The sequence below is a fragment of the Globicephala melas genome, chromosome 11, assembly GCF_963455315.2.
Source record: "Globicephala melas chromosome 11, mGloMel1.2, whole genome shotgun sequence".
Classification (NCBI taxonomy): Eukaryota; Metazoa; Chordata; class Mammalia; order Artiodactyla; family Delphinidae; genus Globicephala; species Globicephala melas.
In genome coordinates, this window is record NC_083324.2 from 60,301,951 (window position 1) to 60,320,164 (window position 18,214).

The 18,214-nt window shown below is 37.9% G+C and overlaps 1 protein-coding gene across 5 annotated transcripts in view; it reads left to right on the forward strand.

The window, feature by feature from the left end:
- COL21A1 (collagen type XXI alpha 1 chain) overlaps nt 1-18,214 on the forward strand; it is a 186,018-nt gene that overhangs the window by 34,022 nt on the left and 133,782 nt on the right. Inside the window, exon 1 of one of the 5 annotated variants that reach the window (XM_060308276.2) lies at nt 4,962-5,057. The exons of the other annotated variants lie outside the window; for them this stretch is intronic. The gene's annotated coding sequence lies outside the window, so the exon portion shown is untranslated. Of the gene's footprint in view, nt 1-4,961; nt 5,058-18,214 lie in introns of those variants that run through there. 5 annotated transcript variants of the gene reach the window in all.

An 18,214-nucleotide genomic window follows, 5' to 3' on the forward strand; every position in this document is an offset into this window, starting at 1 on the left:
TTCATAATTTAACAGGTTTTTTGTTTACAAATGCAAACATGTGGAAGAATGCAGCTTAGCTCTCATGTGTTAAGAAGTTTTGACAGGGCTTCCCTGGTGGTGCAGTGGTTGAGAGTCCGCCTGCCGATGCAGGGGACACGGGTTCGTGCCCCGGTCTGCGAAGATCCCACATGCTGCAGAGTGGCTGGGCCCATGAGCCATGGCTGCTGAGCCTGCACGTCCGGAGCCTGTGCTCCACAACGGGAGAGGCCACAACAGTGAGAGGCCCGAGTACCGCAAAAAAAAAAAAAAAGTTTTGACAATGTCAAGAAAATATAGCTTCAAGACTCTGCAGGTGGTTAGGGATGGGACTTGACCTATAGTCAGAGGCAGTGAATAACGCTGACCCAGCACTGGCTACGTCCAACTGTCCACCCTCACATCTGTGTGAGGTTGACTGTGGTCAAGAGGCTCTGTGAGTATTCCAATGGGAATTATTGGGATAACAGAGTACAGAGTAGAAGGAGAGAGAATGGGATTCTTAGCATTTCTTTTAGTCATCCTAGTGTGGATTGGGTTTTAAGTCATCCTGGGCCAAAAATGAAGTTTATGTGTATGTGAATAGGGAATGGATATCTTTTTTCTGTTTTTATATTTTGCTGTATTACCTTTTGGCTCTAGTTGGTTTAAAATTTCAAAGCTAAAATATACATTTTATAAAAATAAATTCTTCTCCAAATATAATAATGTTGATCTTCTCTATGTAGTTGGATGGTATCTGGGCTGGCTAGGTTGGTTGGTTGGAACACGGACACTGGTGTGGGAAAATGTCCCATGTGCCAGTTGACTTTGTAGCCCTCCACAACTGCATTCTGTACACTCTGTCCTAGTCAATTGTTCCATAGATGTGTGACCCCAAAAGAAATCATCTCAGAAGGTGCAGGGGGATTAGCATAAATCTATCACCATTTTGAAAACAAATAAAACTCAATACCAGTGGTGGATGAGGCATCAAAATATTAACTGATGGCCTCTAACATGTAAAGCATAGTGTGGGAATTAGTGGTTTTAAACCTTGCCCTCTAGGAACTCATGTTACCAAATGCAAGTTCATGTGCCCAGAGCACAGTGAGGCCAAAACGTCTGAGTTTGGAGCAGAGAAAGGTTTACTGCAGGGCCATGCAAGGAGACAGGTGGATAATGCCCCCCAAACCCCAAACTCCTCAAAGAGTTTCAACAAAGTATTTTTAAAGGCAAGGTGAGGAAGGGGTGTGGTTGTTTGTTGCAAACTTCCTGGTGTAGGAATCCTTTGTTCTTGCAGCTGTCCATGTAGGTCAGGTCACAATGTTCCTGCAAAACTCCAAGGAGACAAATATTATTCTCTGTTCTGCAACTTTTTATCTCTGTATGAATGGACCCTTAAAGGTCAGAGCCCTGAGAATAGGCTATCCTGTATATTTCAGGCTATTGGCAACATTCTTTTATAAATGGTGCAGAGCCAGCATGACTAAGCACAAGCAAGAGAACTGATCTAATGTGGAGTCAGATTTGTTCTTCCCTATTACAATCTTGAGAATTGCATTGAATTTATAGATTAATTTGAGGGAAAATCTGTCACCTTTATATTAAGTCTTGCCATATCAATGCACTTATTTTTCCATATATTTAGAACATTTTGTCCTTCATTTATAATTTTGTCTTATTCACCTAGATGTGCCATTATTTTTACTGCTACTGTGAATAAAGTCTTCAAAAATACATTTTTGAATTTCTTGCTGCTAGAATAAGGGATGGTATTTGATTTTAAAAAGCTCAGTTTTGTATGCAACAACTTTGCTGAACTCTGTTGTTATTTTGAATTATTTTAATGAGATTTTTAAATTTAGGTAATTTCCCCTAATAATGTTGATAATTTTATTTCTTTCTCAAACCTTACACCTTATTTTTATCTTATTTTCTTAGATAGAATGTTTAAATGCTAAACAGAGATGATTGCAGGCCTCCTTGTATTACTTCTGACTTCATTCAAAGAGAATTCTTCTAACATTTTACCATTAATTATTATGGTTCCTATTGGTTTTTGGCTTTGTCATATTAAAAAAAAACTTGTCTTTTTATTTTAAAATAAAGAATGGGTATTGTATATTTCAATATAATTAATGTATTTAAATTCCCAAATGTTTCTTCTGCATCTATTTCAGTAGTATGGTGGATATGAAATGATAACCTCCAAGCCTACAACGGTGACAGTGGATGTAGAGTACAGAGTCTTGAGGTGTTTTTTGTTTGTTGTGAGAGAGGATGGACAGAAAATAGCTTTGGGAAGATACTCATGGTTCTGATTTAGGATAGCTGGGTAAATAGCAGAGTCATTACTTGAATAGAGAATAGAAAGACAATAGCCATTTTTCAGGAATAGATTTTGAGCTCACTTCAAGATTTGTTGAAACTTTGAAACTGAGATGGATGTCGCTGTATAAAAGTTGATGTTCACTAGACTTTTGGATATAATCATTTAAAAATGGACTCTTGAATGAAAGAGTGAAGTGTGCTCTGGAGATAAACATTTGTGATCCAGTGGTATTAAAGTGGATGTTAAAGCTGTAGGGGAGGATACATTTCTCCAGTGAGAGTTTGCAGAATAAGAAATGTAGAGACTCTGGCTAAACTCCAGGAACCTAAACACACAGTGGATAGTAGGAGGGACTCTCAGAGCAGTCTGGAAATAAGTCACTTCCAGGGTGAATGATGTCAGGAAGACTTAGGGAGAAAGGTAAAAAAAAAAGAAAACAAAAAACACCTGTATGAGCCTAACACAGAGAGGTTAAGAAAGATGGCGAGAGAGAGTTGATTTACTTAGGCAATTAGGAAATCACTGGTGCCCTTGACAGGAGCAGTGTAGCAGTAGCACACTGGAGTCAGACTTTGGATTGTAGTGGGTGAAGATTTATCAGGAGGTGGGGAAATGAAGGAAAACAGGTGAAGACCTTGCTCATGACACTTGGACATGAAGGGAAGGAGAGAAAGCATGCATGCAAGACAGTCAAGGGAAGAGTGATCCTTTGAGAATTAATTGTTAGTTTCCCAGCTTTGAAATTGTTGGGTGGATAAAGCCTAGAAGGCTCAACTTTAGTTACGTATGATTGTGAGCTGGTTACTGGATGTGGTGAAGAGCTGAGCTAGGTTGTGTGACTGGACAGGTTTCTTTCCCTTTCTTTCTTTTAAATATTTTTTATAGTTGATTAGCAATGTTGTGTTCATTTCAGATGTGCAGCAAAATGGTTCAGTTATACATATACATACATCTATTCTTTTTCAAATTCTTTTCCCATTTAGGTTATTACAGAGTATTGATCAGAGTTCACTGTGCTATACAGTAGGTCCTTGTTGGTTACCTGTTTTTTATATAGCAGTGTGTACATTCAGAGTTGATTGTCTGGGTACATATTTGCCTGGGCTTTGACTCTTCTGACTTATGTCTGAAAGCATAGAATCATGCAAAAGAAATTCATAAGAAGCAAATTCAAAGGCTGGGGACAATCCCTGTATGACAGTGAAGTCCTTAAATAAGAGTAAAGCCTTTAATGAAAGTAAAAAAATAGGACAAAAATATTTTTAAAATCATTACTATAAAACATAAACATTTTGGTGACTTATTTGTGGCCGAATATGCCCGTGATCAAATGGATCTCTAATTTGAAGAAAATAATCTAAATGAAAAAAAGTAGCCTTGCTGTTTGGGATAGGATTGTGAGTCTATTTTGGTTATCATGATTCAGTGAAAGCTGTTAAACCCACAGACTCTGCTAGTCTGTAATAGAGGAAGTCTTTGTCCTTGTTCTTGCTCTAACATTAGAATCAGAGGAGAACCATATTCTAGATTCTGTTTATTCTGGCACAAGTTAGTTCATTGGATTTGTTTCCAGTTTAAATAATATCTTTGCCAGGTGAAGTTAGTAATGATTAAAGAAATTTAAAGATATGTCTTTAATCCAGTGAGGTGATTTCTATGTATTTAAATATTATTTGAAAATGATATTCATGATAAGATGGGGTAAATTTTTTTAAGTTGCCACATTTATTTTTATAGTTGAAATTAGCCAAAATTGCCAACTTAAGTTGGGCTGTAACAAACCATTTCAGGGTTTCTATGGAAACATGATTTCATCCCGTCTATGAAAACCCATTTTGTTTTTTCTCCTTTATCACGGAACTTGAATCGCTGCAATGTTTTTCCTGTGAGTCCCACTCCAAGAAAAAGAAAACAGGTTTCCAATTAGACAAAAATTCACTTTTTGCTCATTAGAGTTTAACTCTAAGGGACTTTCATCTAGGGTTATAAACCATGGCTATAACCTCAAATCTTTCCTATTTAGGTATTAATATGCATTTTTGTTATTTCTGTATTGTATTTTTTTTACTGTATTGTATTTTTAAATACTCTGGTCAACCTCTAGTTAAAATTGTTCCAAGTTATGTGAAAATTACTTCATACTTCTAATATCCTTATATGGTATCTAGCTGATTTACAAATCTCCAGTGAAAGAGCTGTAACATTCTTGTTCATTTTTACTTTCTCCCCACGCCTACCCCAAAGCCTGACACAAGTTTATTCTCAATAAATTCTTATTGAGTCAATGATGCTACAAATATTTCAGTGCCTTCTGAGAACTTAGTGCTGTTGAGGGCTCTGCAGGATACAAAAGACATAAATAAAATACTTTCTTGTTTGTAATTAGGAATCTAGGGAGGGTAAAGAGTGAAATGTAAAATGCCTGTGACTCGCTATTTAACTTCACATGAGTGAGTGTTTTACTATCTCATTTAATCTTTACAATAGTCCTAGAAGGGGTGTTTCTTGTTTCAGATGAAGAAACTGACTAAGCAGGGTTTGAGAACATGCCCAAGCTAGTGATTGGTGGGCCAGGGTTTGAATACCAGCCCTGCATTAAGTACACGTACTAGTTGGAGAGACGATTCTTCTACACAGAAAACCATTAGTGAAGTTGGAGATGTTACTGGTTGGGAGGAGCTCAGACAAGGAACGATGAGGTGGATGAGAGTAATCATGAATAATTGTAAGTGAAAGCACTATTTACTACATGGTGAACTTTAAACTGTATCTAATCAACACTGCATATTTGTATTTTATGCACTGGAATATAGTATCTTGGCTCTGATACTTGTTTCTTAAATGTCTATGATTTGTTTTTTTGTAAAGCAGCAATGCAATAGTATAATTATACTTTTGTTTAACCACATGCTGCAACTAAGGAGTCCGCATGCTGCAACTTAAAGATCCTGCATGCCTCAACGAAGATTCCACATGCTGCAACTAAGACCCAGTGCAGCCAAAATAATAAATACATAAATAAAAATATTAAAAAACCACAAAGGAATACATGTAAATTGATTTTGATGATTATCACAGATGCATAGAATTTCAGACTGGTCAATCCTTTTCTTTTTATAGAAAAGAAACCAAGTCTCAGGGAGCAGTTCCAGCTGATTTTTTTCTTTCACTCTTGTGAAAGAAAAAAATCTTTTTCTTTCACTCTTTCATTCTTATGATGGCAGAATCACGCTAAATATTGTCTTCCAACACCCAGTCTAATATTTTTAAGCCACATAATGCTTTCACTCATTGATTTGTAGCAGATAGCTATACATCATTAATGGATAAAGATAATTCTAATAATGTTTGAGTATATATCCTTTGTTTTCTCATGCTTCGATAAGCTACTGTAGAAATATCTAACTATGGAAACCATGCGTGTAACATCTTTATACAACATATTCTTAGAGATCACTAAGAACTTTAAGTACTGTATTAAATTAGATGACAATGATGCTTTGTGTTTTTTCTTTTCCTATTTTTTTTTTGTGTGTGTGCCTTTTCCTTGGTGATATTTTGTTTCTTTGTCAATGACTTTAAATTTTAGTTTTTCCCTGTGTCTTCTCTTGGCTTCCATGCTAAGTGTCACGCATTTTTATTTTCCGTGATTAGTTGTTTTCCTTGAAAGGGAAAAATTGTAAGTTCAGAGAGGTAATTATAATCATATTCTACTTAACTGCTGTCTTTATCAACGTGTTATTTGTCTAACAAAACTAGAATTTCTTCTGTACACCTAGAATACCTCAGAGTAGGATCAGTTATTGTATTTGTAGCAAAACTATAGTATAAAATCACTTAAGTGGTTCATATTCATTATAGAAATATTATTTTGTGAGGGGCTCTGTTTCTGACTAGCAATTAATATTAAATAATATATCAGTGGTTAACTCTCAATAGCAGTCATAGAGCCATGATAATTCAAAATAGAAGAATAATGATCTAAACCTTTAAAAATGAACCTAAGTACACAGTACATATCAATTATATGAGGTCCCAAGTTACTATAATGCATTTCCAGGAAACCCTCTAGTGTATCATAACTACAGTTTGAGTATAAGGAATGTTAATGAAATGCTTACACTAATTCTTTTAGAATTAAGAATGATTTAGGAGTAAATTATTCAGGTTAAACCAAGTCTCTTAAACTCTCCAGGAAATTTGAATTGGTGCTGTCCTTTTCTCCAGTGTTCACTTGACCATTTTACAATCTTTGAAACTCATCAAACTTAGTTAGAAAAATCAGTAAAATAACTTCATATAGCATCATGCTTAGAATTGCTGATGTGAGCATAAACAGTCATTGAGTTTTGATAAAAGTATAGAGGTATTTTATTAATTAGGCAGCTTTAAATTAGTTCAATTTGAAACTAGTAACTGTGAGAGGGGGGCAACTTAATGAAGAAAAATAAATTTGAATTTTCAGAGAGTGACCCACTGAAATAACATTTGTTTTAAAAAAGGGAGGATAATTACACTAATTACTATGCATATCACATATACATTTAAGCTACAGCCCTCCCAATCCCTACCCCCAATTTGGTTAATTAGTTTAGAGTAGAAACACCGCAAACTAGATGAGGGTTTTTTTCTTTTTTTGAATGGAGGTAAATACTTCAATATATTGCTTTCTTCCCTGCCATGGCTGGTGTTTGCATTACTATCACACATGCTCTGTTAGTACAATGCTGCTATTAGCCTCACCTAGGAATTTCGTGGCATATTTTTTAGTAAACTCTGGCCATTAAAAAGATTTAAAGTAAGAATAAGACAAAACAAACTGGGTTTACTATTCATCTTAGAAAATATTTAGAATAGACAATTTGTGTTCTGGATACAATTTTGTGTTGATTATATCTGTTACAAATATTTTCCCCACTGGGTGGTTTATATTGATACTTTTATTATATCTTTTTTTCTTCAAACACCTAAGAAGCTAAAGCAAAAAAACCACCATGCTACTATCACACCCAATGAATTTTTAAAATGGTGCATATCATCTAATACCCAGTCCATGTTCAATTTTGTCTGTCTCAAAAGTATCTGCAGTTTGTTATTTAAATCAGGATTCCAACAGAGTCCACAACTGCATTTAATTTAAGTCCTCTTACTTTTATTTTCTTGCCACTTATATATTAATTGCACAAGTTTTCACTTTCGCTGATTTCATCCTCTTGGTGTCATTTAATAGATGCCTGAATTTCTTATAACTGGGCGGATACAGAGAATTGAGTAGATTCAGGTGTTACTTTTTATTTACGAAAAATGATTCACAGGGATTCCCTGGTGGTGCAGTGGTTGAGAGTCCGCCTGCCGATGCAGGGGACACGGGTTCGTGCCCCCGCCCGGGAAGATCCCACATGCCGTGGAGCGGCTGGGCCCGTGAGCCATGGCCGCTGAGCCTGTGCGTCCGGAGCCTGTGCTCCGCAGCGGGAGAGGCCACAACAGTGAGAGGCCCGCGTACCGCCAAAAAAAAAAAAAAAAAAAATTATTCACAGATGGACATGTGCTTTTATTAGGTCATGTCTGGAGGAACATACGTCTTATTCTACTTTAATGATGCTAAGGAAGGTGAGTGGGTTCAGGTGTATTCAAGTAATGCATCTGTCCTGATTTCCTCTCTAACCTTTCACCCAGTCATATCGGCACACCGGTGATCCTTGCCTACATCCATATTTCATTAGTGGTTGCAAAATATGATTTTCTAATTATATTCTTCTGGCATTTATCATTAACTGTTTTATTACCCTGAAGTATTATCCATGTAGGAAAAGTAGGACAAATGCTTGCTTCTTTTTATTTGTACCCTAGCAACCTCCAAAGGTGACCAATGGTTGTTTTCTGTTTTTTGTATTTATCATCATGAACTCATAGGTTTAGTAAATTGTTGTACATCAATCCATTGTAGTAACTATTATTTTTAATGATCAGACGGTTTTCTCTTTAGCTCATGGGAGCCCCTCAACTTAGCTCTTGGGTCCTTTGGATCTAATCCCAGTCGCTTTTGAGACATTCCTTGTTTTTAGAATGACAAGATTTCTCTGTCTCATGTCTCATGTCCCCCAGATCTGGAATCTGCTATTCTCCCTAAACAGCCTTGTTTCTTTTGATGGGAAATGGTATTTAGAAATCATAATTGGAGTGCTAGAGTTGCTTATTGATGATTTTCTTCATATCACTTGAACATTAATTGCTTATTTCCACCCATTTTCTTTCACCCCGGCTCCTCTTTTATCTATCCATTTATTTTCCATATATTATCCTGTATTGCTATTTAGCTTTGTAAATGCTTACATTTTATTTTCTAAGCAGGTAAACAAGGCACAGCTAGGACTGGAACTCACATTGCATGACTTGTTATCCAGCATTCTTTTTTGTGTATCATAGAAGAATTGGAAGATTAGGAAGTTGGAGAACAATTTGACCTGAGTTCCAAGATCAAAATATTATTAGCTTTCCCTTTCTGAATGATGTCTTTGCTTTCCTGATACTTTATTGTAAAAATTAGAGCTGAGTTAAGAAAAAAAAAATGATAAAAATTAGGTTAATATATGTTAATATAAAAGGAATTTAGGGATAGGAAAAAGAGCTATATTTATAAGCACAGCATAAAATTACTAACAGAATCCAATGGGCTGATTTTAGTGGATTTGCTGGCATAGGCAAATAAAGTACGCTGTACTCCATGTTCCTTGACTATTTTTTACTGGTCTCATTTCAAATGGTTACACAGACATGTATATTTTTTCATTGCTTGAATATTTAGAAGCTGCTATGACTTCTAAAGAAGAGATGGGATTTTAAACCTCTCCACCAAACTACAATAACTCTACCAAGTTACTGCCATTTCACTTTTTCTTGTGCAGCTTTAATGGACGCTATATGATATACTCTATAAGCAGAACAAGAAAGCAGTCATCCACTCTGCAGTGTGAGAGAAAACTGTGCAAAATGTAAAATAATAGCTTCTTGGAATCCCTTAGCCTCCTGTCTATAAAATGGGGATTTATATTTACCTGTCTGGCTACCATATTAGATTTTTGTTTAGAGAAGTATGATAACAAATGTCAGTTGTTTAGTTGACCATGAATTGTTTACACAATCAAGGTGGCATTGATTAATCACATATTTTGGGGGGCATATTTTGACCTATGAAATTCCAAAAATTACATTTAGTTCTGTTGTTTTAATGACCACTCAAACGAACCAAACTTTACATACATACATATGTACATGAACCCATTCTTTTTTCTTTTTTTAACATCTTTATTGGAGTATGATTGCTTTACAATGGTGTGTTAGTTTCTGCTTTACAACAAAATGAATCAGTTATATATATACATTTGTTCCCATATCACTTCTCTCTTGCATCTCCCTCCCTCCCACCCTCCCTATCCCACCCGTCCAGGCGATCACAAAGCACCGAGCTGATCTCCCTGTGCTATGCACCTGCTTCCCACTAGCTACCTACCTTATGTTTGGTAGTGTATATATGTCCATGCCTCTCTCTTGCTTTGTCACAGCCTACCCTTCCCCTTCCCCATATCCTCAAGTCCATTCTCTAGTAGGTCTGTGTCTTTATTCCTGTCTTACCCCAGGTTCTTCATGATATTTTTTTTCTTAAATTCCATACATATGTGTTAGCATACGGTATTTGTCTTTCTCTTTCTGACTTACTTCATTCTGTATGACAGACTCTAGGTCTATCCACCTCATTACAAATAGCTCAATTTCGTTTCTTTTTATGGCTGAGTAATATTCCATTGTATATATGTGTCACAACTTCTTTATCCATTCATCCGATGATGGACACTTAGGTTGTTTCCACCTCTGGGCTATTGTAAATAGAGCTGCAATGAACATTTTGGTACATGACTCTTTTTGAATTATGGTTTTCTCAGGGTATATGCCCAATAGTGGGATTGCTGGGTCATATGGTAGTTCTATTTGTAGTTTTTTAAGGAACCTCCATACTGTTCTCCACAGTGGCTGTATCAATTTACATTCCTACTAACAGTGCAAGAGGGTTCCCTTTTCTCCACACCCTCTCCAGCATTTATTTTTTCTAGATTTTTTGATGATGGCCATTCTAACTGGTGTGAGATGATATCTCATTGTAGTTTTGATTTGCGTTTCTCTAATGATTAGTGACGTTGAGCATTCTTTCATGTGTTTGTTGGAAGTCTGTATATCTTCTTTGGAGAAATGTCTATTTAGGTCTTCTGCCCATTTCTGGATTGGGTTGTTTGTTTTTTTGTTATTAAGCTGCATGAGCTGCTTATAAATTTTGGAGATTAATCCTTTGCCAGTTGCTTCATTTGCAAATATTTTCTTCCATTCTGAGGGTTGTCTTTTGGTCTTGTTAATGGTTTCCTTTGCTGTGCAAAAGCTTTGAAGTTTCATTAGGTCCCATTTGTTTATTTTTATTTCCATTTCTCTAGGAGGTGGGTCAAAAAGGATCTTGCTGTGATTTATGTCATAGAGTGTCCTGCCTATGTTTTCCTCTAAGGGTTTGATAGTTTCTGGCCTTACATTTAGGTCTTTAATCCATTTTGAGCTTATTTTTGTGTATGGTGTTAGGGAGTGATCTAATTTCATACTTTTACATGTATCTGTCCAGTTTTCCCAGCACCACTTATTGAAGAGGCTGTCCTTTCTCCACTGTACATTCCTGCCTCCTTTATCAAATATAAGCTGACCATATGTGCGTGGGTTTATCTCTGGGCTTTCTATCCTGTTCCATTGGTCTATCTTTTCTTTTTGTTGCAATGGTAAATGGGAGGGTTTTCTTGATTTCACTTTCAGGTTTTTCATCATTAGTGGATAGGAATGCCAGAGATTTCTGTGCATTAATTTTGTATCCTGCTACTTTACCAAATTCATTGATTAGCTCTAGCAGTTTTCTGGTAGCATCTTTAGGATTCTCTATGTATAGTATCATGTCATCTGCAAACAGTGAAAACTTTACTTCTTCTTTTCCAATTTGGATTCCTTTTATTTCCTTTTCTTCTCTGATTGCTGTGGCTAAAAGTTCCAAAACTATGTTGAATAAGAGTGGTGAGTGGGCAACCTTGTCTTGTTCCTGATCTTAGTGGAAATGCTTTCAGTTTTTCACCATTGAGGATGATGTTGGATGTGGGTTTGTCATATATGGCCTCTATTATGTTGAGGAAAGTTCCCTCTATGCCTACTTTCTGCAGGGTTTTTATCATAAATGGGTGTTGAATTTTGTTGAAAGCTTTCTCTCCATCTATTGAGATGATCATATGGTTTTTCTCCTTCAGTTTATTAATATGGTGTATCACGTTGATTGATTTGTGTATATTGAAGAATCCTTGCATTCCTGGAATAAACCCTACTTGATCATGGTGTATGATCCGTTTAATGTGCTGTTGGATTCTGTTTGCTAGTGTTTTGCTGAGGGTTTTTGCATCTATGTTCATCAGTGATATTGGCCTGTAGTTTTCTTTCTTTGTGACATCCTTGTCTGGTTTTGGTATCAGGGTGATGATGGCCTCGTAGAATGAGTTTGGGAGTGTTCCTCCCTCTGCTATATTTTGGAAGAGTTTGAGAAGGATAGGTGTTAGCTATTCTCTAAATGTTTGATAGAATTCGCCTGTGAAGCCATCTGGTCCTGGGCTTTGGTTTGTTGGAAGATTTTTATTCAGAGTTTCAATTTCAGTGCTTGTGATTGATCTGGTCATATTTCCTATTTCTTCCTGATTCAGTCTTGGCAAGTTGTGCATTTCTAAGAATTTGTTCATTTCTTTCAGGTTGTCCATTTTATTGGCATAGAGTTGCTTGTAGTAATCTCTCATGATCATTTGTATTTCTGTAGTGTCAGTTGTTACTTCTCCTTTTTCATTTCTAATCCTATTGATTTGAGTCTTCTCCCTTTTTTCTTGATGAGTCTGGCTAATGGTTTATCAATTTTGTTTATCTTCTCAAGGAACCATCTTTTAGTTTTATTGATCTTTGCTATTGTTTCCTTCATTTCTTTTCATTTATTTCTGATCTGATTTTTATGATTTCTTTCCTTTTGCTAACTTTGGGGTTTTTTTTGTTCTTCTTTCTCTAATTGCTTTAGATGCAAGGTTAGGTTGTTTATTCGAGATGCTTCCTGTTTCTTAAGGTAGGATTGTATTGGTATAAACTTCCCTCTTAGAACTGCTTTTGCTGCATTCCATAGATTTTGGGTCGTCGTGTCTCCATTGTCATTTGTTTCTAGGTATTTTTAAATTTCCTGTTTGATTTCTTCAGTGATCACTTCGTTATTAAGTAGTGTATTGTTTAGCCTCCACGTGTTTGTATTTTTTACAGATCTTTTCCTGTAATTGATATCTAGTCTCATAGCCTTGTGTTCGGAAAAGGTACTTGATACAATTTCAATTTTCTTAAATTTACCAAGGCTTGATTTGTGATCCAAGATATGATCTATCCTGGAGAATGTTCCATGAGCACTAGAGAAAAATGTGTATTCTGTTCTTTTTGGATGGAATGTCATATAAATATCAATTAAGTCCATCTTGTTTAACATATCATTTAAAGCTTGTGTTTCCTTATTTATTTTCATTTTGGATGATCTGTCCATGGGTGAAAGTGGGGTGTTAAATTCCCCTACTATGAATGTGTTACTGTTCATTTCCCGTTTTATGGCTGTTAGTATTTGCGTTATGTATTGAGGTGCTCCTATGTTGGGTGCATAAATATTTACAGTTGTTATATCTTCTTCTTGGATTGATCCCTTGATCATTATTGATCCCTTGATCATTCTTTTTCTCTTCTAATAGTCTTTATTTTAAAGTCTATTTTGTCTGAAATGAGAATTGCTACTCCAGCTTTCGTTTGGTTTCCATTTGCATGAAATATTTTTTTCCGTCCCCTCACTTTCAGTCTGTATGTGTCTCTAGGTCTGAAGTGGGTCTCTTGTAGACAGTAAATATATGGGTCTTGTTTTTGTATCCATTCAGCCAATTGTGTCTTTTGGTGGGAGCATTTAGTCCATTTACATTTAAGGTAATTATTGATATGTATGTTCCTATTTCCATTTTCTTAATTGTTTTGAGTTCGTTATTGTAGGTCTTTTCCTTCTCTCGTGTTTCTTGCCTAGAGAAGTTCCTTTAGCAGTTGTTGTAAAGCTGGTTTGGTGGTGCTGAACTCTCTCAGCTTTTGTTGTCTGTAAAGGTTTTAATTTCTCCATCAAATCTGAACGAGATCCTGGATGGGTAGAGTAATCTTGGCTGCAGGTTTTTCTCCTTTATCACTTTAAATATGTCCTGCTAGTCCCTTCTGGCTTGCAGAGTTTCTGCTGAAAGATCAGCTGTTAACCTTATGGGGATTCCCTTGTGTGTTATTTGTCCCTTGCTGCTTTTAATATGTTTTCTTTGTATTTAATTTTTGACAGTTTGATTAATATGTGTCTTGGCATATTTCTCCTTGGATTTATCCTGTATGGGACTCTCTGTGCTTCCTCTACTTGATTAACTATTTCCTTTCCCATATTAGGGAGGTTTTCAACTATAATCACTTCAAATATTTTCTCAGTCCCTTTCTTTTTCTCTTCTTCTGGAACCCCTATAATTCGAATGTTGGTGCATTTAATGTTGTCCCAGAGGTCTCTGAGACTGTCCTCCATTCTTTTCCTTCTTTTTTCTTTATTCTGCTCTGCAGTAGTTATTTCCACTATTTTATCTTCCAGGTCACTTTTCCGTTCTTCTGCCTCAGTTATTCTGCTATTGATCCCATCTAGAGTAGTTTTAATTTCATTTATTGTGTTGATCATCATTGCTTGTTCCATCTTTAGTTCTTCTAGGTCCTTGTTAAATGTTTCTTGCATTTTCTCTGTTCTATTTCCAAGATTTTGGATCATCTTTACTATCATTATTCTGAATTATTTTTCAGGTAGACTGCCTATTTCCTCTTCATTTGTTAGGTCTGGTGGGTTTTTATCTTGCTCCTTCATCTGCTGTGTGTTTTTCTGTCTTCTCATTTTGCTTATCTTACTGTGTTTGGGGTCTCCTTTTTGGAGGCTGCAGGTTCGTAGTTCCTGTTGTTTTTGGTGTCTGTCCCCAGTGGCTAAGCTTGGTTCAGTGGGTTGTGTAGGCTTCCTGCTGGAGGAGACTAGTGTCTGTGTTCTGGTGGATGAGGCTGGATCTTGTCTTTCTGGTGGGCAGGTCCATATCTGGTGGTGTGTTTTCGGGGGTCTGTGGACTTATTATGATTTTAGACAGCCTCTCTGCTAATGGGTGGAGTTGTGTTCCTGTCTTACTAGTTGTTTGGCATAAGATGTTCAGCACTGTAGCTTGCTGGTCGTTGAGTGAAGCTGGGTGCTTGTGTTGAGATGGAGATCTCTGGGAGATTTTCGCCATTTGATATTCTGTGGAGCTGGGAGGTCTCTTGTGAACCAGTGTCCTGAAGTTGGCTCTCCCACCTCAGAGGCACAGCACTGACTCCTGGCTGCAGCACCAAGAGCCTTTCATCCACATGGCTCAGAATAAAAGGTAGAAAAAGTAGAAAGAAAGAATTAGTAGAAATAGAAAGAAAGAAAGAAAGAAAGAAAGGAGGGAGGGAAGGAGGGAGGAAGGAAGGAAGGATGGAGGGAAGGAAGAAAAAAAGAAAGAAAGAAGATAAAGTAAAATAAAATAAAGTAAGATAAAATATAATAAAGTTATTAAAATAAAAATATAATTATTAAGAGAAAAAAATTTAAAAAACGGACGGACAGAGCCCTAGGACAAACAGTGGAAGCAAAGCTCTACAGACAAAAATCTCAGATAGAAGCATGCACATACACACTCACAAAAAGAGGAAAAGGGGAAAATATCATAAATCTTGCTCTCAAAGTCCACCTCCTCAATTTTTGATGATTCATTGTCTAAAGGAGGGAAGGAAAGAAAGAACAAAGATAAAGTAAAATAAAATAAAGTTATTAAAATAAAAAGTAATTATTAAGAAAAAAAATTAAAAAAAAAACAAAAACGGACAGAGAGAACCCCCGGACAAATGGTGGAAGCAAAGCTATACAGACAAAATCTCACACAGAAGCATACACATACACACTCATAAAAAAATGAAAAGGGGAAAAAATCATAAATCTTGCTCTCAAAGCCCACCTCCTTAATTTGGGATGATTCGTTATCTATTCATGTATTCCACAGATGCAGGGTACATCAGATTGATTGTGGAGCTTTAATCCTCTGTTTCTGAGGCTGCTAGGAGAGATTTCCCTTTCTCTTCTTTGTTCTCACAGCTCCCAGGGGCTCAGCTTTGGATTTGGCCCCGCCTCTGCGTGTAGGTCGTCGGAGGGCTTCTGTTCTTCGCTCAGACAGGACGGGGTTAAAGGATCAGCTGACTCGGGGGCTTTAGCTCACTCAGGCCGGGGGGGGGGTGGGGAGGGGCACAGAGGGCGCGGTGATCCTACAGTGGCAGAGGCCGGCGTGACGTTGCACCAGCCTGAGGCGTGCCATGCGTTCTCCCAGGGGAGTTGTCCCTGGTTCCCGGGACCCTGGCAGTAGCGGGCTGCACAGGCTCTCCGGAAGGGGGGTGTGGATAGTGACTTGTGCTGGCACACAGGCTTCTTGGTGGCGGCAGTAGCAGCCTTAGCGTCTCATGCTTGTCTCTGGGGTCCGCGCTTTTAGTCACGACTCAGGCCCGTCTCTGGAGCTCCTTTAAGCAGCGCTCTTAATCCCCTCTCCTCGCGCACCAGGAAACAAAGAGGGAAGAAAAAGTCTCTTGCCTCTTTGACAGGTCCAGACTTTTACCTGGACTCCCTCCCGGCCAGCCGTGGTGCACTAACCCCCCGCAGGCTGTGTTCACACCGCCAACCCCAGTCCTCTCCCTGCGCTCCGACCAAAGCCCGAACCTCAGCTCCCAGCCCCGCCCGCCCCGGCCGGTGAGCAGACAAGCCTCTCGGGCTGCTCAGTGCCGGTCGGCACCGATCCTCTGTGCGGGAATCTCTCCTCTTTGCCCCCTGCACCCCTGTTGCTGTGTTCTCCTCCGCGGCCCTGAAGCTATCCCCCTCCGCCACCCGCAGTCTCCGCCCGTGAGGGGGCTTCCTAGTGTATGGAAACCTCTCCTCCTTCACAGCTCCCTCCCACTGGTGCATGTCCGGTCCCTATCCTTTTGTCTCTGTTTTTTCTTTTTTCTTTTGCCCTACCCAGGTACGTGGGGGGTTTCTTGCCTTTTGGGAGTTCTGAGGTATTCTGCCAGCGTTCAGTAGGTGTTCTGTAGGAGTTGTTCCACGTGTAGATATATTTCTGGTGTATCTGTGGGGAGGAAGGTGATCTCCGCGTCTTACTCTTCCGCCATCTTCCTGGAAGACTCCATGAACCCATTCTTAATTCTTTCACTGGTTTGCCAGCATTTTGCCTTTCTCAATTCTACCTGTCCCAATTGATGCTTCCTCCTACCACCTTAATGTTAAAAATATAGAACACAATAGGGGTGTGTGTGTGTGTGTGTGTGTGTGTGCGTAAAAATATGAGGACCAGAATTTCAGTTTCCCCACCTTTTCCTATTTTACAATTTAGTTCAAAGACAGAGCATATAAAGAAGCATGAGTATTAGTGTCTCAAGAGGGGACTATTTTTAGTCTTCAAATTTACTTGAAGGTTTTACAACCAAGCTCAGCAAACACATTTTCAGATGGCATTTTTCCTGACAGTCCCTCGTTTTCAAAGCTTTTATGCATTCCTGGTGGCTCCTCACGTGAATTCCCATGCCTTTCCAGCCAGTGGACCCAATGAAAGATGCATTCATTGCAAGGAGACAAGGAAGTTGCTTTCATTTGTACCCACTGTTCTCAGAAATTGACTTACAAGTATTTATTTTGATTTTAATAAAATATTAGTGACAGTGGCAGTGGAATATGATATGACAGATAAATTTAGGATATGGAAGAGAGATGAAAATTAAAAGAGGATAATTATCAATTGATCTCGTTTCTCTGAGAAACCACTAATTCTTAAATTTTAGATAGCTCTTTGATTTTGAAAGTGGGATGCTCTACTCAATGTGAAAACCTCATCATGATGCACAACTGCTTCACATCCTCCATGGATTCACTTTGCATTTAAGGGAAACAGTTCAAAATGTAACATACCTCATGGGGTCCTGCTACCTCCCTGCGGCTCCTGCCCTTCCTCCTCTTCCTCCCTCACTCCTTCACTGACCTTCCTTCTGTTCCTAGAACAAGCAAACTTGCTCCATCCACAGAGGAAAGTTTGGTTCCCAGTTCCTGGCAAGGATGGCTCCTTCACATTCCTTCAAGTGTCAGCTCACAGGTCATCCTTTCAGATGCCTTCTCTGAGCTCCAAATTGAAAGCAGCTCTTCCTCTGCTCCTGGCCCAAGTTTACATTATTGTTTTCATTACTTTATAGCATCCACTACTATCTGAAATGATCTCACTCAATCATATATTTAAAACCTGGCACATAAACTCCATGAAAGCAGATTCCTTATCTAGCTTATCTGGGTCACTTCTGAATTCCCAGCACCTAAAAGAGTATCTGTCACATAATAGGTACTTGATAAATGTTTGTCATTGAATGAATACAGTGGAAAGAATTCTGGAGTGAGAGAACCTGAGTGTAAGTTGTGAGTCTGTTTCTTAGAGGCAAGCCGTGTTCTCTAAGTCAGCCTTATTTTCCTCAAACACTTGCTGAGATTAAATGACATAGTGTTGTCTCACACACTGCACATTGTAAATGTTCCTTATCACAATAATCCTATGAGGCTGTAGAATATGGATTATTGTCTCTGTAGTTGAAAGGAAGATTACAGATCACCAGTTTCATCTCCTTTTTTTTGAACACTAGAACACTATAAGAAAGATATGAAATTAT